The 22,826-nt window shown below is 44.4% G+C and overlaps 1 long non-coding RNA gene and 1 pseudogene across 1 annotated transcript in view; both read left to right on the top strand.

Annotated features, from left to right (window-relative positions):
• Positions 1–22,826, top strand: part of LOC146839255 (uncharacterized) — a 58,261-nt gene that overhangs the window by 15,532 nt on the left and 19,903 nt on the right. The gene's annotated exons all lie outside the window — the stretch shown is intronic.
• On the top strand, positions 6,657–12,468 carry LOC146839256 (uncharacterized; annotated as a pseudogene).

Here is a 22,826-nt window from a genome sequence, read left to right on the forward strand (position 1 = left end):
GGCCCAGAGAAGCATGTTGTTCATGGCTCAGAGCAGCACATGTTTGCCATGACCCATACCAGCACATGTGTGTCATGGCCCAGAGCAGCACGTTTTTCATGGCCCAGAGCAGCACATGTTTGCCATGACCCAGAGCAGAACATGTGTGTCACGGCCCAGAGCAGCATGTGTGGTATTGCCCAGAGCAGCACATGTTTACCATGGCCCAGAGCAGCACATGGGTGTCATGGCCCAGAGCAGCACGTTTGTCATGGCCCAGAAATGCACATAATTGTCATGGCCCAGAGCAGCACAAGTGTATTGTGGCCCAGAGCAGCCCGTTTGTCATGGCCCAGAGCGGCACATGTTTGCCATGACCGAGGGCAGCACATGTGTGCATGGCCCTAGAGCAGCACATTCATGTCATGGCCCAGAGCAGCACGTTTGTCGTGGCCCAGAGTGGCACGTTTGTCATGGTCCAGAGCAGCACATGCTTACCAGGGCCCAGAGCACCACATGTGTGTCATGGCCCACAGTGGCACATGTTTGTCATGGCCCAGAGCAGCACATGTTTGTTGTGGCCCAGAGCAGCACATGCTTGCCATGGCCTGAGTGGCACATGTTTGTCATGGCCCAGAGCGGCACATGTTTGCCATGACCCAGAGCAGCACATGTGTGTCATAGCCCAGAGCGGCACATTTGTCATGGCCCAGAGCGGCACATGTTTTCCGTGGCCCAGAGCAGCACATGTGTGTCATGGCCCAGAGCGGCATATTTGTCATGGCCCAGAGCGGCACACTTTTGTCATGGCCCAGAGCAGCACATGATTACCATGGCCCAGAGCACCACATTTGAGTCATGGCCCAGAGCTGCACATGTTTGTCATGGCCCAAAGCTGCACATGTTTGTCTTGGCCCAGATCAGCGCATGCTTACCATGGCCTGAGTGGCACATGTTTGCCATGGCCCAGAGTGGCACGTGTTTGCCATGGCCCAGAGTGGCACATGTTTGTTGTGGCCCAGAGCAGCACATGCTTACCATGGCCCAGAGCACCACATGTGTGTCATGGCCCAGAACTGCACATGTTTGTGATGGCCCGGAGCTCCACCTGTTTGTAGTCGCCCAGAGCAGCGCATGCTTACCATGACCCAAGTGGCACATGTTTGCTATGGCCCAGAGTGGCACATGTTTGCCATGGCCCAGAGAGGCATGTGTGTGTCATGGCCCAGAGCGACACATGTACATTGGCCCAGAGCGGCACATGTGTGTCATGGCCCAGAGCGGCACATGTTTGTCATGTCCCGGTGTGTACACTTCCCGCTGAAGTGTTCCCTTGGTGATTCCTCCTGGTTCAGTTGGTCATGGGGTCCGGGTACTCGTTTCCACTGATTCCGCTTCTATCAAGAGCCCTACTGAAGGCGCGAAAGAAGAGGAACCTTGACGTTGACTCTGATTACTACAAGGGAGAAGAGGCTTGTGCGTCTATTGGGATCAAATCCCGAAGGAATGCCATAAGGGAGCACCTGGTCCTCCTGTAACATTAACTCATCATGGCCCAGAAATGCACATAATTGTCATGGCCCAGAGCAGCACAAGTGTATTGTGGCCCAGAGCAGCCCGTTTGTCATGGCCCAGAGCGGCACATGTTTGCCATGACCGAGGGCAGCACATGTGTGCATGGCCCTAGAGCAGCACATTCATGTCATGGCCCAGAGCAGCACGTTTGTCGTGGCCCAGAGTGGCACGTTTGTCATGGTCCAGAGCAGCACATGCTTACCAGGGCCCAGAGCACCACATGTGTGTCATGGCCCACAGTGGCACATGTTTGTCATGGCCCAGAGCAGCACATGTTTGTTGTGGCCCAGAGCAGCACATGCTTGCCATGGCCTGAGTGGCACATGTTTGTCATGGCCCAGAGCGGCACATGTTTGCCATGACCCAGAGCAGCACATGTGTGTCATAGCCCAGAGCGGCACATTTGTCATGGCCCAGAGCGGCACATGTTTTCCGTGGCCCAGAGCAGCACATGTGTGTCATGGCCCAGAGCGGCATATTTGTCATGGCCCAGAGCGGCACACTTTTGTCATGGCCCAGAGCAGCACATGATTACCATGGCCCAGAGCACCACATTTGAGTCATGGCCCAGAGCTGCACATGTTTGTCATGGCCCAAAGCTGCACATGTTTGTCTTGGCCCAGATCAGCGCATGCTTACCATGGCCTGAGTGGCACATGTTTGCCATGGCCCAGAGTGGCACGTGTTTGCCATGGCCCAGAGTGGCACATGTTTGTTGTGGCCCAGAGCAGCACATGCTTACCATGGCCCAGAGCACCACATGTGTGTCATGGCCCAGAACTGCACATGTTTGTGATGGCCCGGAGCTCCACCTGTTTGTAGTCGCCCAGAGCAGCGCATGCTTACCATGACCCAAGTGGCACATGTTTGCTATGGCCCAGAGTGGCACATGTTTGCCATGGCCCAGAGAGGCATGTGTGTGTCATGGCCCAGAGCGACACATGTACATTGGCCCAGAGCGGCACATGTGTGTCATGGCCCAGAGCGGCACATGTTTGTCATGTCCCGGTGTGTACACTTCCCGCTGAAGTGTTCCCTTGGTGATTCCTCCTGGTTCAGTTGGTCATGGGGTCCGGGTACTCGTTTCCACTGATTCCGCTTCTATCAAGAGCCCTACTGAAGGCGCGAAAGAAGAGGAACCTTGACGTTGACTCTGATTACTACAAGGGAGAAGAGGCTTGTGCGTCTATTGGGATCAAATCCCGAAGGAATGCCATAAGGGAGCACCTGGTCCTCCTGTAACATTAACTCATCAGATGTTCAGGATTGAAGCTGATGTATGAATGAATGAAGTCAGAAAACCTTTTAGGTTTGGCAGATTAGAGATGGCAGGAAAATGGTACCTAAAAGGAGGCGATGATATCAACAAAGGGTGTGTGGTGGATGCTAAATGCAGGGCTCGGAATTGGCACTCAATCTGCAGAGAAGTGACTGCTAAATCCAGGACATGCGTGTTAGTCCCCATTCCAGGCCCTGGAGCTAGGAATAGGCCAGTGAAGGGATGGAAATTCTGGGTGGAATGTATAATCCTGGCCCTAGTGTTTCTGGGCCCTGTACCAGCCACCTCTAAATGAGAGCATATGAAGCTAGACAGTAGTGAGGGCTCCACCATGTAAAGATGGTTTGGAGAGTTCTTGAGAACGGTCACGTATGATCTACTGGATTCAAACCAGAGTGATAGCTTCGAATGAAGGGCACCACCTTTCCAAACACCCCGCTCGTCTGAAGATCACTAGCACTCCGTAGGCGGGGGCTTATGACTCGATTGGATGACCACACGCGACTGGAGTTTAAATTATATACTTTCACTATTTTAAGAGACTAGGTCAATAATCTCCAGAAATCACAGAACCCTCTGCCTCTAGTCTGCTCCTCCTCACTCCTCTCTTACACCCTACGTTCACATCCTTGCTCCCGCCACATTTATGAGTGAGCGAGCATGCTTACTTTTTCTGCTCTCATGCATAACTCTAATGCGGTGATAATGCTAAGGATGGGGCTCTACAGACTGAACGTCCACAAACTCAAGAATTAGATTATTTCAGGGGTCTTCAATCCCTTCTAAAAAGAAAACTACTTCTAGTCAATGAAGTTCATCCTGCGTTACTGTGAAATATAATAACTAATACACTAGTTACCACCTCAGACAAGGTCATCAGATTTTTATGAAGCTTGCACGCCTACATTCCTGCACTCAAGCTTTTCTGCTCTTCCTCCCAGCCCTGTGCTCGCACATACACTGTGACTAGCAGTGCAGGCCTGGTTTACGACCAGTGAGATGGCTGCTTTTCTGTCTGATGAGTGGTCCCATTGTAGGCCGTGCGGTGGAACTCACCTTGTGTATGTGCTCTAGCCTGGGTTTTGGCCTGGGCTTTGGCTAGCTGTCACTTCAAATGTCTGCAGAGCAGTTCTATTGCCTCCTTCTGTATCCAAGACGCAACATTACTCCGGACCCTCTGAATCATGTGCTATGCTCAATTCCATGTCCAAGAGCTACTTATTGACACTTGTGCTGCCAGTAGCTCCCAAGCTCCCGTTGGAGACCCCTGCTTTAGTTCAAAGGATACAGTGGGGCGAGAAGGCTCAGAGGTGATGTGCTCTGTGTGTATGTCCAAGTTTATCTCCTCACTGAGTTGTGCCCGGGTTCTGACTGTACTATGCCGTGCTGTGTCTAGACACAGTACAGTCAGAAGTTTGACACAATGTCTTACCAATGTCAATGTCATATGCAAATCTGCCATCATTGGTTTATCTTTCTGAAATGCTGAAAATATTGAAGGCAACTTTATTATGTTTACATTTGTTTGATTTATTCAGCATAGAATTTACTTTATTTTGTAAACTGTGAGTAGTTAATTTATTGATTTTGCTTATTTTAAAAGCGGAGATGGGAACAATAGTCAACGTATTATAGATTTGTTTTAGATCTTATGTAGTTAAATTTCATCAGAGCCTCTTCTAATGATGATTCCAAATGTTTTTATATCCAACAGGGAGAGAGTCCTTAAATATATATGATATTGGAGGAAACATCTAAAAGACTGACTACATCTGATATCCCCTGGGAGAACCTGAGCATAAGGCCCTCATAATTCAGAAACAGACTGTTTCTCAATCCCCGGTGCACAACTTCGAGGGTGCCTCAGAAGCTGCGCTTTAAGTTACTAGCCACTTTTCCCAGGTAGCCGGTCCCACGTCGCTCGTCGCCTCCACGGATCTCAGCTCTGCTGTAGATGTGGATCAGGGTCGGAGAAGTCTGGAAGTCAAGGCTCTGGTCAAGCTCTGCAGTCGGTTCCTCGTAGAACGTGGGCAAAGCAAAGGGTAGTCTCTTGATGGTGCCTGTTTGCACAGGGTAGCCACTCCTTGGCTACAAGGGAGATTCTTCAGTCTTCTTCTTTCGTCGAATGTCGAAGGTCCAGAGTTTCTGTTCAGTTTTGCAGGTTCAGGATAATCTAAAGTCTTGAGGCCCAACTCCCACTCTTATACTAATCTGGGGGGCTGGGATACCTGCTAGGTCACGCCTTATGGGTGGGACCTGGGAGGGGGTGTTACACCCACTTCCCTTTGTCCAGTTTCGCGCCAGAGCTGGGGCTGGAGTGCCCCAGCGCCGGTTTGAACTGGACTATGCAAGGAACACCTTGTGTGCCCCAGGCATGTCTCATTCCTTTCAGCCCACCCTGCCCCAATCCACTAAAGGCTGTCTGGGGAGGTGCTAGCACCTCCCCAAGCAGGAAACCTATTGTCCAAGCCTCCCTTGCCAGGGTCACTCCCAGCAGCAGGGGGTCAGACTCGTGTCCGTGGCAGCAGCATCCATTTTGTGATGCTGAGGCTTTGGTTAGAGTTAAACAGTTGAAGTATGATCTTAACATGTCTTTCCCTCTAGAAGGGGGGAATAATATTCTCATGTCCAGAAATGGCATGGGGGTATTATTCCACAGTGTTAGACACCTTACACGACATGTTTATAGTTACCATAACCGTCTAAGATTATAAGGCACTTTAAGAGTATATGGTAGGCTATATCATAGAACAGCTATAAGGACAAGGTTCCGAAAGCTGCAGACAGGCTCAGCTCATGCTAGAGCACCATCTCACATGTTACCAAGCACTCTGCCTCCAGGATTGTTAAGGCCTGCCATAGGAGTGACTGATAGGTACACATGTGTCTATATGTAAGTTAGGTATAGGAATACTACACCTAAGCAAGGGGTGATTACACGACCTTGCCCCAGCTGAGTGATCAGCCAGTTGTGTCAAAATGGAAGGCCAGGCCAGGGGTGGCATAATACATGCTGCAGCCCCTGGTAGGCCTAGGGTACACCTATGCCCTGGGTACCTAGGGTACACTGTACAGGGGCCAATAAGGTGATCCTATCCAAATGGGTTATGCACCTAAAGTACATAGTATTAATTTAGAGAGAGAACAGCAGGGCTGTGGGTCTGATTAGCAGGCCCACAGCCACATCTAAGTCGAAAACCAGTAAAGCAAAAGCAAAAAGTGGGGGTGAACATAGAAAGCAGACCCTACTCTCCTACACAGACTAATCAATCGAAAGACAGATGAACTCATGCGTGAACAGACATTATCCCATAAGAAGCATGACAGATGGCCTTGTCAGTTCAAGAATCTGAGCTGAGGTCTGTTATGGAATTGGAGTGAAATACCTCAAGTCTAATCAGTCATGTCAAAGGTACTGATATGCAGTACAACCCATTTTAACAAGAGACATAAATCGGTCGCAGTGTAAGCTGGTTATCACAGTGCCCAGAGGTCTAAGTGTTTAACTGCATGCATGCATCCATTTTAAAACCTGTGTACAAAATCACCATAACAGTTCTAGAAGGTACAGGGGTAGAGAAAATAAACCAGACCTCTGCTGCGTAGGAGGATGAGCGTTATCCCAATAATCTCTGTCTTTGCAATGCTGCCAGTTCTTTGATCCTGTGTTTGGAAAACAAGCTTGAATGGGGACTAGAGAAGCCAGACTTCTGTCATGGGTGGCTCAAACAGTTTGAGGACCATCCAACTTTGATTTGTCAACCCACAGCAGAACTATCACAGGTAGCAGCTAATAGGAGACATCTCTTGAAATTCACCAATTATGAAACATCTACAGAAACAGTCATTGAACGTATGCAAAAATGTACAAAAATTAAAGACTAGATCACCAAGGCAAAAATCATACACATGCAGCAAGTGTAAGAAGACCTTTAGTTTTATCTCCCAACTAAAGCGTCACGAGCAAACACATACAGGAAAGAAGCTTTTCCGATGCCTTGAATGTGGTAAAAACTTTAACTACTCATCACATCTAAGGGACAATCCGAAAAGACACACTGGAGAAAACCATATGTATGCAGTGAATGTGGGAAGAGTTTTAATAGATCATACGACCTAAGGAGCCATCAGCGAACACACACTGGAGAAAAACCGTACAAGTGCAGTGTATGCAAAAAAAGCTTTATAGATAATTCAGCGCTAAGGCGTCACCACCGGACGCACACGGGAGAGAAGCCCTACAGATGCAGTCAATGCGAAAAGAGCTTTATTAGGTCATCCCACCTTAACGCTCATGAGAGAACACACACTGGAGAAAAACCCTACAGGTGCAGTGAATGTGGGAAGAATTTTAGTGCCCCATCAGGACTTCGATACCATCATCAAATACACACAGGAGAGAAACCATTCAAGTGCAATGAATGTGGGAAGGAATTGAAAGGTTAACACCAGTGGTATTTATTTTAGGTAAAGGCGCCACAGAGAATGTTCACATATATAGTTGTCCAGAACTGAGTAATCGACGGTGCTAAAAGGTGAGAAGAACCACCCAACTTCCCAGAATCATGGGCCTTGACCCTGTACAATATAAAACAATCCTTAGCACACGTTATAATTTTCAATGCCAATACATATAGCGTGTTTCCACATAAGCTTCAAACAAATAAGCATAAGAATGAATTTGTCTTTCTTCTTCTTGGTTGTTCTTTTATTAATTGCAAGTCTTCTCAGTTATTCAAAACAGCCACAAGCAAACACGTGTTTCGTCGCTACTGGGGAGTGTTGTCCCGCGACTTTTTCAAGGCTGTGTTCACATGAGAGAATAAAGACTGGTGTATATATATTGTGAAAATATATATGTTGAAAACAGTATTAATACCACAACACCCAGGTAGTGGAACAGAAACCAATGCGGGGTGTAAACAAAGTTTACATCCAGTTGAATACTTATATCTTAGGAAGAAGTTGCCATAATAAACACATAGTGTACCTCTGTGAGTAAGAAACAGAAGGTCTATAATCCTAATCAAGATGGAGAGAGCTGCCAAGAGTGCACTAGGTGAAATTTATCTGTTCATAATCGACTTCAATAAGTGCTGAAAGTTGACCTGTTGGATTTAACGATATAATGTGAAGGGAAAAATTCTAGGTGTTCAAACAGTCCAAGAGAGTGAATTAACGGTCCTTGACTAAGTAAAAACACTCGTGCTGTGCAATAGTGCAATTACTGTGATTCGAGCTTAATTCGTTTAAAACATAGCTACCTATTTCCTGCTTGATTGTAGCATCTGGAAAAATTAATGTCACATAGTCAGACAAACGTCAGTAGAGCCATTTACTGTGACATTTATTAGTAAATAGCAGTAATAAAAATCGAAGTGAGACCTACTTAATAGGCGGTGATAATTCCAAACCGCCAATGGTTTCTGGTGTGGCGGCGTCACACGTAACCTCAAGAATCTGTAATCCTGTCCTTGCATATTCAGTTTACCTTTCAGTGCTGTAAATATTAAGTGAATTCCACATTTAGGCTGTTGCTAGTAACATAACTTTCAATAAAACTACAAATATCCATCTACTAGTACAATCTATAATATAATGCTCATACCAGATACGAGTCGCATCTGAAACAATATACTAGTATCTAAATATACATAGGTGAGTATGCCCATACAGATGCCTTCAAAACTAGCGTGTGTATCCCAAACGGGAAAATATAATCTCACTGAAATCCCCATATCTAAAACTGGTCGAGTCTCTATCCACACGTTGAACATTAGCTCCTATCATTCCTCAACTATCTAAACCAAGGGTAACAAGTTTCGTTCGTAAATTAACACGGTACATTCCCTCTACATTGCCTTTCTAACAACCTTCGATCAGTATGTATATACACTATTCAAGCCTTTGAAGGCATTCTTTCATAAAGTCTTGGTCTCGACCTCTAAGTGCTCACCTTATTCGACTGGTAAGGTAGTCCATATGTGACGCCTGTCCAAAATCAGTGCCGAGTGCGCTCATGCAGGTGGTATCCTTCCCGTATTTAAAGTTGGAAACCGGAACCGTGTGTTCTCGTTAGTTAGTGAGTCCCGTTCCAACTCTCAAAGGGAAAATAAAGGTAGGACAAAGAGTGTCTGTCTAATCCGGTGGCCATTTTAAGACGTGACTAGGTGTCACCTTATTAATCTATATTCCGGTATTTAAACACGATTTTGGCTGGGTAAGCCGCAATTAGTATGCTTGACGAAAATAAGCATATATTTAATGCCAAATGGTCTCTCCATCTATTAGACTCAGTACATTAAAGAGCCTAAGACTTGTCATTTCATTTAAAATAATTCCTATGAATCATTAGCAACATGGTAAATAAGAAACATTATTACACAATATCAACCAAAATGTAATTCATCTGGAAAGGGAAAAAACGCAGATTGCACAGTAGAAAAACAATAATGTCCAACAAGTTCATAGTATAAACACATTAAGTCTATCTTCTGGACTTGATAGCGTTCTATTCAAAGTGTCCGGAGTTAAAGTGAGTAATAATGTTCCTAATAGGTTTTGTTAGTTGGTACTTATATATGTTATATCTATTCTTATTTCGTAGGGGTATACTTTCTTAGGAGTCCAAGTGTAACCTGATCAAATAAAGTCTGATAAAATTATCAGATATGGTATTACTTGCCTAAAAAGTAGTGTAGTTCATGGTCAATATTAAGACCCTGTTCCACACTATGCAATTTCAAAATCCAGTGAGCCTCTTTCTGTCTTAATGTGAGTTCCCTATTCCCCCCCTCGGGTTTCTTGGGACATGTTCTATTCCGTAAAATTTGAAAACACGATTAGTTGATTGGGCAGAGCAGATTGACATGTGTGCTGCAAGAGGGTATCTCATGTCACCCTGTTTGTCTGCTCTCGTGTGTTCTCCTATTCGTTCACGTAGTGTTCTGATCGTACTGCCAATATATTGTTTTTTACATTTACATTCAATTATGTACACTACAAATTTTATTAGGCAGTTGATGTTAGTATGAATTTAAATTTCCTGCCTCCTGGTCCTACAAAGTCAGTCTTTCTGTCTTCTGACCTAGTCACGTCTTAAAATGGCTGCCGGATTCGACAGACACTCTTTGTCCTACCTTTATTTTCCCTTTGAGAGTTGGAACGGGACTCACTAACTAACGAGAACACACGGTTCCGGTTTCCAACTTTAAATACGGGAAGGATACCACCTGAATGAGCGCACTCGGCACTGATTTTGGACAGGCGTCACATATGGACTACCTTACCAGTCGAATAAGGTGAGCACTTAGAAGTCGAGACCAAGACTTTATGAAAGAATGCCTTCAAAGGCTTGAATAGTGTATATACATACTGATCGAAGGTTGTTAGAAAGGCAATGTAGAGGGAACGTACCGTGTTAATTTACGAACGGAACTTGTTACCCTTGGTTTAGATAGTTGAGGAATGATAGGAGCTAATGTTCAACGTGTGGATAGAGACTCGACCAGTTTTAGATATGGGGATTTCAGTGAGATTATATTTTCCCGTTTGGGATACACACGCTAGTTTTGAAGGCATCTGTATGGGCATACTCACCTATGTATATTTAGATACTAGTATATTGTTTCAGATGCGACTCGTATCTGGTATGAGCATTATATTATAGATTGTACTAGTAGATGGATATTTGTAGTTTTATTGAAAGTTATGTTACTAGCAACAGCCTAAATGTGGAATTCACTCAATATTTACAGCACTGAAAGGTAAACTGAATATACAAGGACAGGATTACAGATTCTTGAGGTTACGTGTGACGCCGCCACACCAGAAACCATTGGCGGTTTGGAATTATCACCGCCTATTAAGTAGGTCTCACTTCGATTTTTATTACTGCTATTTACTAATAAATGTCACAGTAAATGGCTCTACTGACGTTTGTCTGACTATGTGACATTAATTTTTCCAGATGCTACAATCAAGCAGGAAATAGGTAGCTATGTTTTAAGCGAATTAAGCTCGAATCACAGTAATTGCCCTATTGCACAGCACGAGTGTTTTTACTTAGTCAAGGACCGTTAATTCACTCTCTTGGACTGTTTGAACACCTAGAATTTTTCACTTCACATTATATCGTTAAATCCAACAGGTCAACTTTCAGCACTTATTGAAGTCGATTATGAACAGATAAATTTCACCTAGTGCACTCTTGGCAGCTCTCTCCATCTTGATTAGGATCATAGACCTTCTGTTTCTTACTCACAGAGGTACACTATGTGTTTATTATGGCAACTTCTTCCTAAGATATAAGTATTCAACTGGATGTAAACTTTGTTTACACCCCGCATTGGTTTCTGTTCCACTACCTGGGTGTTGTGGTATTAATACTGTTTTCAACATATATATTTTCACAATATATATACACCAGTCTTTATTCTCTCATGTGAACACAGCCTTGAAAAAGTCGCGGGACAACACTTCCCAGTAGCGACGAAACACGTGTTGGCTTGTGGCTGTTTTGAATAACTGAGAAGACTTGCAATTAATAAAAGAACAACCAAGAAGAAGAAAGACAAATTCATTCTTATGCTTATTTGTTTGAAGCTTATGTGGAAACACGCTATATGTATTGGCATTGAAAATTATAACGTGTGCTAAGGATTGTTTTAGAATGTGGGAAGGATTTTATTTTCTCATCCCATTTAAAGCAGCATGAACGAACAAACACAGGAGAGAAACCATAGAGGTGCAGTGAATGCGGTAAAAACTTCAACCACTCATCACACTTAAGGAACCATAAGCGACTACATACTGGCAAAAGGACATACATATGCAGTGAATGTGGGAAGAGCTTTAATCGATCATCAGATTTAAGAAACCATCTGCGAACACACTCTGGAGAAAAACCATACAGGTGCAATGAATGTGAGAGGTGCTTCAGTGATCCCTCCACATTAAGAAGACGTGGAGAAGTGTGGCTCAATGGTTAGAGCGGCAGACCCTGATGCAGAGGTCTGGCCCGGCACCAGGGTTCAATTCCCGCCTCGGCGGGTCTTGGCGGGTCTTGGGCTCATAATTCCTCGGACCTCGGTGCCTATTCTAATCATGGGTTCCACGCTGCAACTCTGGGCAATAGCTTGCTTAATCTCCACAACAGCCCCAACAGCGCGGGGATGCCTGGCTTCACCCTGGGGATGCCCAGGAGTGGACATTTCACAGGGAAAAGCCAGGAAGGGTTCCCTAGCGGTATGAGTACAGCGCCGGGAAACCCCGAAATGGGGTAGCTGTGCGCTATATAAGTACAAACACATTTAAGGCGCCATCATCGAGGACACACCGGAGAGAAACCATACAAGTGCAAGGAGTGTGGCAAGAGCTTTATTAGACCATCACATCTAACCGCACATGAGAGAACACACTCTGGAGAAAAACCATACAAGTGCTATGAATGTGGGAAGAGCTTTAGTGATCCCTCAACTCTAAGGTGCCATCATTGGGTACACACAGGAGAGAGACCATACAAGTGCAGTGAATGTGGGAAGAGCTTTCAGAGCGCATCAATTTTAAAGACCCATCAGCGAACACACACCACAGAAGGAATGATAAATGTGATAATAATAAAGGAAGAACCTTAATCACCTTTCAAACCTAAGATGCCATCATCAGAGGAACACAGGATGAAATCCATACAGATGCCATGCATGTGAAAACAACTTGTTTCAAAGACAAAGAGACTTTTACTAGACTGTCAAATATAGGAAGCCGGCTAATGCCCAGAGCCTATCAAGTATATATGCTATATACACACATACGTGAACACTCGTTGGTCCGAGAGATGGACCAGGTTTTAGAAACAATCATGCACGGTTCTGTTGCCTGTGCAGACTGTCATCAATAACGTTACTATGAATGCTGTCTGTAAACAGCTCTTGGTGAGGCGGTCACTCACTAAACCCTTCTCCATTTCGAACATGCAGTGACGGCCGAAGAGATGGGCTTGATCTTTCATTGGCATATATTATTGAGTGAAGGGAATTCAATGGGTAATCTTGCGGTCACGGTCCTACTTTCTGATAAATACAGTTACATTAGGAGCTGTCTGGCGTCTCTTGTACAGCTGAACAGCTTGTGGCATTGCTAAGAACCTGAAAGCTTGACCGCACAGACCTCAAATCCCACATTTAAAGACGGCTTGTTTTGGTTCACTGGTTCTGGATCCACTCACAGCCTGTTTCAAAGTTAGTTTATGTTAGTATTCTGTATTTACACTTTTCTCTGTAATGTTATTTACCGTAATCTCGATGCAGATTGGAGGAAGAAGTGTTTGTGGTCTTAGCACTTGCAATTACATATTTGGGAATTTTTTGGTCTGTTAGCAGAGGGAGACAATGGGTTGTTTAGGTAGAAGTTAGTGCTTGTATTAGTTACTGGTAATGTTTATTCCTTTGAGTCCGGATTGATTTCATCCCAGTCCTTCCTTCATGAGGAGGTCTCCCTCAACGAGATAGGTTTCCCAGTAGATAAGTAGATAAGGTGAAACTGGGAAGAAGGCTTTTTGCGTCTGTCTTCCCTTTCTATGGTAACGTTTCGCCCTTCCCCCTTCTAACACCTCTTCCCCTGCAGTGTCACCTGTAAAAGCTAAAATAAATAAATACAGACTTCAGAGTGTTCTGTGCAAGAGATAAAGACTGGACTGTGGGAATAAGACTGGACTGTGGGAATAGGACTGGAATGTGGGAATGAAACTGGACTGTGCGAATAGGACTAGACTGTGGGAATAATACTGGACTGTGGGATGCGGGGATAAAACTGGACTGCAGGGATAAGACTGGACTGTGGGAATACGACTGGACTGTGGGATGCGGGGATAAAACTGGACTGCGGGGATAAGACTGGACTGTGGGAATAGGACTGGACTGTGGGAATAAGACTGGACTATGGGATGTGTGGGTAAGACGGGAATGTGGGAATAAGACTGGGCTGTCGGAATAGGACTGTACTGTGGGATAGGACAGGACTGTGGGAATAGTACTTGACTGTGCGAATAGGACTGGACTGTGGGAATAACACTGGACTGTGGGATGTGGGGATAAAACACGGACTGTCAGGATAAGACTGGACTGTGGGAATAAAACTGGACTGCGGGAATAGGACTGTACTCTGGGAATAAGACTGGAGTTGTGGTAAATATTTCTCCTTTACCGGGACTGAATTTGGTACAGAAACATTATAAAATAGCTCAGTAAAATGAGAGGCAGAATCCGTGATATTAGAGTTTCGGAATGGGCTTTATTACAATAAGCGATTATAATCGGATGCCTCAAGTTCCATCACCACGGGGGTTCAGGAAGTGAAGTACATACTTTATTGACAAGCAGTAACTTTTATAATACATACATTGTAATGAAGTGAATACAGTAGGTGTAACAATTGATAAGGACATTGACGTTTGGTTTGCGTAACCGAAAATGGGTGTAATAATGAGTAAAAAGGAACATGATTGGTTGTGATGTCATGTATAGGTGGATCTATAAGATAATACTTGGCATGGATGCGCGCGCAGCAGTATGACGTGTAATTGACGTGTAACTAGGGGGTGACGGGGACTTGACATTTAGCTCTATATGTGGAGACGAGAAGTCTGGGAGGTCAAGTCAACCTAATCCCAAATCATATCTAACATCCTATGTTTAAAGAACTATGTTATCCAAAAAGGAGGACTCTCGGACAGAATCTATTCTATACTGACTGTGCGTGTACAAGCGTCTAAGTGTCTACACTGAATGCGAGGGGGTAGGAATATTCCATGGTAACAAGGCTATGAATTACTTGCATGAGGACAGAGAAGATGGGTCTTTTTGCTTGGTAACTGGAAGAATGTTTACTTAAACTACTAGGCAGGAATGTATCGGCTGAGGGGGAAGCAGATAATTCGAAGGTGAAATACAGTTCTTGGCAGAGAGTAAGCTGATGTCAGGCTTCGTGAGCAGCGCAGAGAATGAGACAAAGTTCATGGTCACAGATGCAGGCTCGGGCTGGAGCTTTTAGAGGCAGAAGGCAAGAAGAGTTTGATGACAGAATCAGGGCCTACTTGCCTGGACTGAAAAGTGGCATAAGTGAACCATATAAAGCCGGTGGCCTTTCATATTTAAGAATGGAATATCCGGCCTATTCATGGCGGATCTGGCAGAGGACATGTTGACGGTGGACACGCATGTGTTTGCGTCATCAATACTGGAACTGGAGGGAACATACATGTACTTGCGACATGCACATAGAACCGTTGGGGTCCAAGATAGGGGACATAACTGACCAGGAAAATCCACATTTCCACATTCCCTCCTTGTCCCCTACTTGCCCTTCAAGAGATATCAATCTTCATCAATCCATTGATCTGTTCATGTAGCATCATTTGTTCTTCTTTCTTCTTCCGGGATCTTGAATGAAAATCTTGATGTGGGATACACGATGTGGCACACAGACCACAAATCGCTGGTCCACATTGTAGACATAGACAGCAACTGAATAGTATGAGAAGGCCAATACCTAGGAAGGATAGAACTCTCCATCCCCAGGCTGATACCACATTCCAAAACCAACTGGACCAAGTCCAAGTGCCTGGGTTCTGGTGTATCTGGCTTACAATCTTATGAAGGCGAGTGATGGCTTTATATACAGATGGCGAATTTTCTGGTATGAATACGCAACAGCTTGATCCGATGACCCTACAAGCTCCGCCCCTATCAGCCAGGATGACGTCAAGGACAAGACGATTTTGAAGCACAACAATCCGTATAGCAGACTGCTCTTCCGTTAAATTGCCTAAGGCGGAAATAGTCTCATTCACTACTGCTTCAAGGGTTCTAGTTAATCTACGTATCAGCTTACTATTAGTAACAGTACCTATATAGGGAAAGATGCCTTTATTAAAATCTACATACTTGTCCCATGCCGTCTCAGTATAATCGACAATGGGGAGATCTCTCCGTTTTCTGTTGTGTACTAAATGAATATTTCTGTAATAGTCAGGAGGAGCTAGGAAAACAGGTGGCAAAAGGAATGCAATGTAGCAGGTACCATCCCAATCTAGGGGTAGACGCATACATGCAGTCTGACCACATATAAAGTAGGAGTGGCGAGAAGCTCTGAATGAAGATTTGCCTTGGTCACTGAATTCTACGGTAGTAGTGCATTGACTGTGGCCCATATGTATGGAACCAACCTTTCTTACACATAATTCACCTTTTGCTGGGAATACTGACATGGTGGGTAAGACTAGCTCAACTTCGGATACGACATTTAGAATCATGAGATTAGGTGTAAAATTACCTAATCCATATACTTCATTTTCTAGATCAGTTCCTGTTCTTTTGGGGCGACCCTCCTTGTCAGGGTAACAGACTTTGAATAAAACTAGGTTCAGGTTTCCCCATATCCAATGGTCTTGGTAAACTGCTGTGTCTGAGTCTATGGAATTAATTAAACTAAACCATGCTCCACAGGAGCCATTATGTGTAAATGGATGTGGAAAGAAAGGCAGGACTCCTTCATAATTCTGGTAGGGAGGGAGTCGGCCACACACCCAACAATTGGTGGCGTTACTAGTCTGATGGGAATGATGTAACATACTAATGAAAGTGTTATTGCGCAGCGCAAGTCTATAAGACAATTCATGCGGAGGTAAGTCACTAAAAGAATGTTCAGCAGCAACATTATAAACATGTCTAGAAATAGGGTAATATATGTGCAACAACATACTTGTAATAATTATTAAAAGACTCAATAAAAACAAAATTAATAATGTCACTATGCAGTGGCTACGCAGTGATTTACAATACGCCTGTCGTTTCAACATTTTTCGGGTATTTTCTCTACTCAGGTCCAAGGGATACATGTCAGAGACAATTCAACCGCTTCACCTTGGAGAGGACTTAAACAATCAAATTGCTCGACTTGGTGGGCCTAAGCTTTAGTTTGTAATTTTCAGATTTGTTCGGTTCAACAAAAGGAAGCTTTGTATCAGTCTGTGAGGGAGTGCAGGGCACAATGTCTATATCCGAAGATAGTCCATGAAATTTCTTGATGTGGCTTGAATGAATCCAGCCCTTGCGGCCCTCGATCTTCACGGCTGTTCTTGTGGTCAACAGGACCAACTTGGGTGCTTTCCACCTGGGCTCCAGTTGAGTCTTTCGGTCGAAATTTCTCACAAAGACAAGATCCCCCGGAACCACGTCATGGGGTTTCACCTCAGTGTTGTCGGGAAAGGCTGCAGCTACCTGTGAACGAGAAGATTGTAGTGCAGACATCAAGGAAGCCAAGTAATCTGTCAGCATATTACAGTCAATATCAGTTATTTTGCGTGGTATAGGCGTCCCCCACATATTCGGTGGTCTACCGAAGATCACCTCATACGGGGATAGCCCTGTTCTAGAGTGTGCTACCATTCTCATGTAAAAAAGTGCAACTGGTAATGCTACTATCCAGTCGACCCCTTTCTCTCTGCATATTTTGGACAGTCTGATTTTCAGTGTCTGATTATGTCTTTCTACGAGACCTGCTGCCTCGGGATGTCGGACACAGTGGAATTTCCACTGATATCCCAGCAGAAGTGAAACGTGTTTCATTAATTCGGATGAGAACGGCTGGCCGTTATCTGAGTAGACAACACGTGGTAAACCGTATCGTGGGAAGAATTCTCGAACCAACTGTTTGGCAGTAGTCGGGGCAGTGTAATCTGAAACCGGGTACGCCTCTGTCCAACGGGACAGAGCGCAGACAACTACGAGAACATATTTGAATCCTCGACATCGTTCCATCTGGATATAATCCATCTGTAGGACTTCAAAAGGGTGATCAGGAGGATGAAATCCACCCTGTTCTACGGGAACACTTTTTCCTGGGTTGAACTGGCAACAGATCATACAGGTACGGACCTTTTGTTTTGCTGCTGCTCGTAAATGTTTATTGAACCAAATGTGTTGAATGCTGTCTAGCATAGCTTTTTCTCCTAGATGTGCCGGACTATGTATAGTGTTAATTACGATTTGGACCATTGAATCAGGAAGGAACCATACAGACCTTTCCTTCATCATCCATCCTTGGTCCGTTTGGATCCCTCCTAACTCGGTCCATTTCTTTATTTCGTCTGGTGTAGCATGTGTCTGTATGTCAATTACGTCAAGAGTAGGATCTTTAACGGTCATACAATGTGTCGGTGTCGGGACTATTGTCTTTGTCATGTCGGGGGTCTGAGCTTGAGCAGTCAGTTTAGCTGTTCTGTCGGCTAGATCATTGCCTTGGGAAATGATATCAGTAACCTTCGTATGGGCCTTACATTTCATAATTGATATTTCAGTGGGTAGATGTATTGCATTTAATAATGCGTGAATGAGGGGTCCGTGCTGAATGTGGGCACCGTGGGAAGTTAAATAACCTCTCTCTCGCCACAGCACGCCGAAGTCATGTACAACTCCGAATGCATAACGTGAATCAGTGTATATGTTGACTTTTTTATTCGTGGCTTGAATACAGGCTTGCGTCAGAGCGATGAGCTCTGCGGCTTGAGCTGACAAAGTATTTATACGATTAGTTTCAATGACTTCAGTATCTGTTGTGACTGCATAAGCGGCTACTAACTCTCCTGTACTTGTTCTCATGCATGAACCATCGACATAAAATGTCAAGTCTGGATCTGACAATGGAACATCGGTCAAGTCTTGTCTGGGTTTTGTCGTTACAGTAATAACTTCAATACAGTCATGGGCTAGTGGGTCTGTTCCGGTTACTGGCAAAAGTGTGGCTGGATTCAATGTGTTACAGCGTCTTATTTCTATATGTGGCTGAAACAATGTAAGTTCATATCCTGTAAGTCGCGCTATAGTCAAGTGTTGTGTTTGCGTTCTATTTACAAGAACCTCTACTGCGTGGGGTACTTGAACTGTCAATGGATGTCCTAACACTATGGCATCGCTTTGTCTGATTGCTAAAGCTGTCGCTGCTACTGATTTCAGGCACGCAGGCAGAGCCTGAGCTACGGGATCTAATGTACTAGAGAAATAGGCACATGGTTTGTGTGCTCCTGCTTGATCCTGTGTGAGTACTGACAAAGCAGTACCTTCGCGTTCTGTAACAAAGAGTGTAAACAGTTTTTTGTAACATGGCGTTGCTAAAACGGGTGCTTGACATAAAGCTTTCTTTAGGCTTTCAAAAGCTTGTGTGTGTTCCTGAGTCCAAGGGAGAACAGTCGATGTGGCTGCCTCCTGTGTTGTCAATTGAATGAGTGGTTTTGCTAGAAATGCATACTGAGGGATCCACTGCCTACAATATGAAGTGAGGCCTATGAAAGCCCGTACCTCCTTTTGTGTCTTGGGTATTGGCATGTTAGCTATTAACTGAATACGGTCGGGTGTAAGCTGCCTTCCCTCCTTGTCCAGCGAGTGTCCAAGATAAACAACTTGCTGGACACAGAATTGCAGCTTAGAAGGGGACACCTTGTGCCCTTTTTCGGCCAGAAATTGTAAAACTGTCAGTGATGCTTTCTCACATTCAGGTTCGCTTCTTGCGGTAATCAGCAGGTCATCGACATATTGAAGCAAAGCAGTGTTGACTGGCATGTGGATACTGTCAAGTTCTCGTTTCAGTGCTTGGCTATAGATGCTGGGGCTTTCTGTAAATCCTTGAGGTGCGCGTGTGAATTTAAAGCTACGCCCATTTAAACTAAATGCGAACAAATATTGGCTTTCCTGATCTATTGGGACGCTGAAAAAGGCGTTTTTGAGATCAATTACAGTAAAGAATGTCGCTTCGGAATCAATGGCTGTCAGTAATGACGAGATATCTGGAACCACAGGGAATTGTGGCACAATGCATTTGTTTAATTCGCGCAGATCAATAACCAATCGATATACTGGCGGCGCTGTAGGATCTGTTCGTTTAAGAATCGGTATTATCGGTGAATTACATATATTGGAGTCTGTTTCCACAACTACTCCTTGGGCAATGAGCTCGTCAATGATTTGTAGTAAAGCCACTACAGCATCTGGTGGTAACTTGTATTGTCGCATTCGTGGTAGCACCACTCCTGCCTTTAGTGTGACTCGATATGGTGTAATATTCATGCAACCAACATCAGTAGGGCCTTGTGCCCATAGGTGTGTAGGTAAAGTCTGCAGTCGGGGATCCATGTCTCTAGATACATAGTGACCTTTAAAATCACGTAAAAACAACCTTACTCCTTCCGGAGAACAACATATTATGGCTCCTAGGGCTTTCAACGTTTTTATTCCTAACAAGTTTTCTGGACATGATTTAGTAAGCAGTAAATCTGTAGTTCGGGTCAGAGGTCCTATCGTAAGTGGCAAAGGCTGTGACACTTCATTAACAATAGGTTTTCCTGAAAAACCAAGGGAAATATTCTGTGAGCCTGAGAGGGGTGCCCCTGGAACTTCACTACCTTTTATAGTTGTTCGACTTGCCCCTGTATCGAGTAAAAAATTTCTATCTTGACCTAATAATTTACTATGTACATAAGGTCCTTCTTGATCTACAGGAATCTCGATAAGGGGTAAGTCAACTTCCCTCTCTAGGCTTGTTCATGCGTAACGCTGATACTCGGGATATTCATACTGTGCGGTCTGATACATTTGTCGTGTTGTCGTCTGTGTGGCAGCAGCAGGCAACGGTGGTGCAGCTGGCACAAACTGTATTGGCTGTTGTGAGGCTGGCATGGCCTGGGTATGCTGCATAGCTCCTTGTTCATTCTGATCTTGTCTTAGTGGCCGTGATCTTTCTTGTGTTTTACCTATGGCGATATTATGTTTTAAAACTGGACAATCGTGTACGTAATGGCCTGGCTTTTTACAATAATTGCATGTCCCCTTTACAGGTCCTGCTGAATCGGAATGTGTCATACCCTTTTTATGTCCTTCAGCTGGAACTGTCTGGGAAACTAGCATTTCCATTTTCGTGTCTTTCATGCGTCTGTGTTCATGTTCTTGTTCCTCTTTAATTCTATTGTGGTGGTACTGTAACATTTGTAACATTTGTGTTGGAGTGTTACCTTGCCAGGTACTCTCGAATTTTAATACTCTATTCTTTACTGGGGGCAGAGCATTTTCTACTAATTTTGTTACAAACAGATGTGGGTATGATTCGCTACTTGCTTTTATGCCACTATTTATACCAAAACATTTTTCAAAACGGGCATAGTAATCACTAGTGTCTTCGTCTTGCTTCTGTTTACAGGCTGAAATTGTACCCCAATCTTCCTTTTTCGTAGTTAATAAACGTGGCAGTACCTGTACTAGTAGTCCTGGTAATGCCTTAGTTTTGTCCCCAAGCCCCGAACCTGGACCTCGGGCCCTTTCTTCTGCTTCTAATGCTGACCATTCTATCTTTTGATCACCTACCTCCCACTCTTTTTCCTTGAGTTTCTCATAAATGCCAGCAGGCATCAACACCTTTAATATTGTCATAATGTCGGGGTAGGTATATTCTCCCATGAGTAACATGTCTTTAATTTCTCGGTGAAACCCCGCTGGGTCCTTGTCATGACTGGGTACTACTTTCTTCATTTCTAACAATTCTATTTTCGATATAGGCGTATATACAAATACGCGTTTAAACTCGTTGTCCTCACCCTTTATTGGGTGCACTTCTCGTAAGGGATTCTGTCTATCTATGTGATACGTAGTTCTTTCCTTGACAGACAATGGAACATGTTCTGAACATACAAAAAGAATATACTGCTTTCTTGATTCTAGAATTTCTTTAATTAATTCAGTACCTGGACCTCTCCATTTATTCATAAGTAATTCAGTCAGTATGTCAGGCAAGGGACCAGGGTCCGAATGCTGACTCCGATATAGTATAATGAGTTGTTGAATCATATAAATCCCAGCTAACCTTTGTTCATCTGGGGTAAGATTCAAAAATGTGCGTACTACTGTATCATCACTGTATTTTCCGGGACTGTCCACCCAATGGACAGCTGCCCTGGCTAAATCTTGTTCATCCATAGAATCGAGGAAATGATAACCCCTTCGTTCTTGTAGTAGTTTGTCGGCGGTTTGGAACGAATGCTCGTTAGACCTTATGTTAATTATAGGTATTTGAAAATTTCTGTTATTATCTGGACATATCGGATGTATTGAGTCAGTGTGATATCTAGTCTTACTCCTATTACAAGATCTTCCTCTACCTACATAGGCTATGGTGTCCGACTGTCCTGTGGGCAGTCCTGACCCTTCTTCCTCGTTTTGTTCGAACTCGTCTACCTCTAATCGCTCTTCGTGTAGGCGTTCTATTTCTTTACGGATCTTTCGGCACATGGCTATTATACAGTTTTGTTTATCATGTCTCCCTTCCGATATATTCTGGCTCCATCTTGTAAGAATTTTCATGGCTTCCGGGTCTACCCCCGGTCGGTCTTGATTTCTGATCACACAGTTTATGAGGAAACGTAACAGTTCCCCCTGTATCTCTACTTTCTGGTATTCCATAGCTCTGTAAATACATTCTGGATCTCGCCCTGTTTGGACAAAATGATATATATTATCTAGATGCGCAGTCATTCCTGGTAACTTCGCTAAATACACTGCGGCTCGTCTGATACGCAATGATGCTAGGGTCATTTCGTCCTCCTTTCCAGGCACCGGGTCATATCTACAGTCTATCAGAAGTTCCTTAAGCGTACGGGTACTAAGGAGTTTGGGTGTACGTGAATGCGCTGACTCTTGAAAAGTAAGTTTATTTATTCTGGGTGGCGTAGAAAAGACATTGGTAGCTCCTCCCGCGGCCCCATCTGGGGCGTCGGGTGTAAAAGGATTCGTCGAACGTGACACAGCAACTACAGGTGTGGACACAGCCATAGAAGTAGCTGTAGGAGCGGATACAGAAACAGATGTGCTTGCCGGAACTTGTGACTCGATTTGTTGCTGCAGGGATACGGGTACTGGATCTTGGCGTTGAACCTCCCTGGTATGCGGTCTATGTA

Source organism: Triturus cristatus, chromosome 4_1 (assembly GCF_964204655.1).
Source record: "Triturus cristatus chromosome 4_1, aTriCri1.1, whole genome shotgun sequence".
NCBI lineage: Eukaryota > Metazoa > Chordata > Amphibia > Caudata > Salamandridae > Triturus > Triturus cristatus.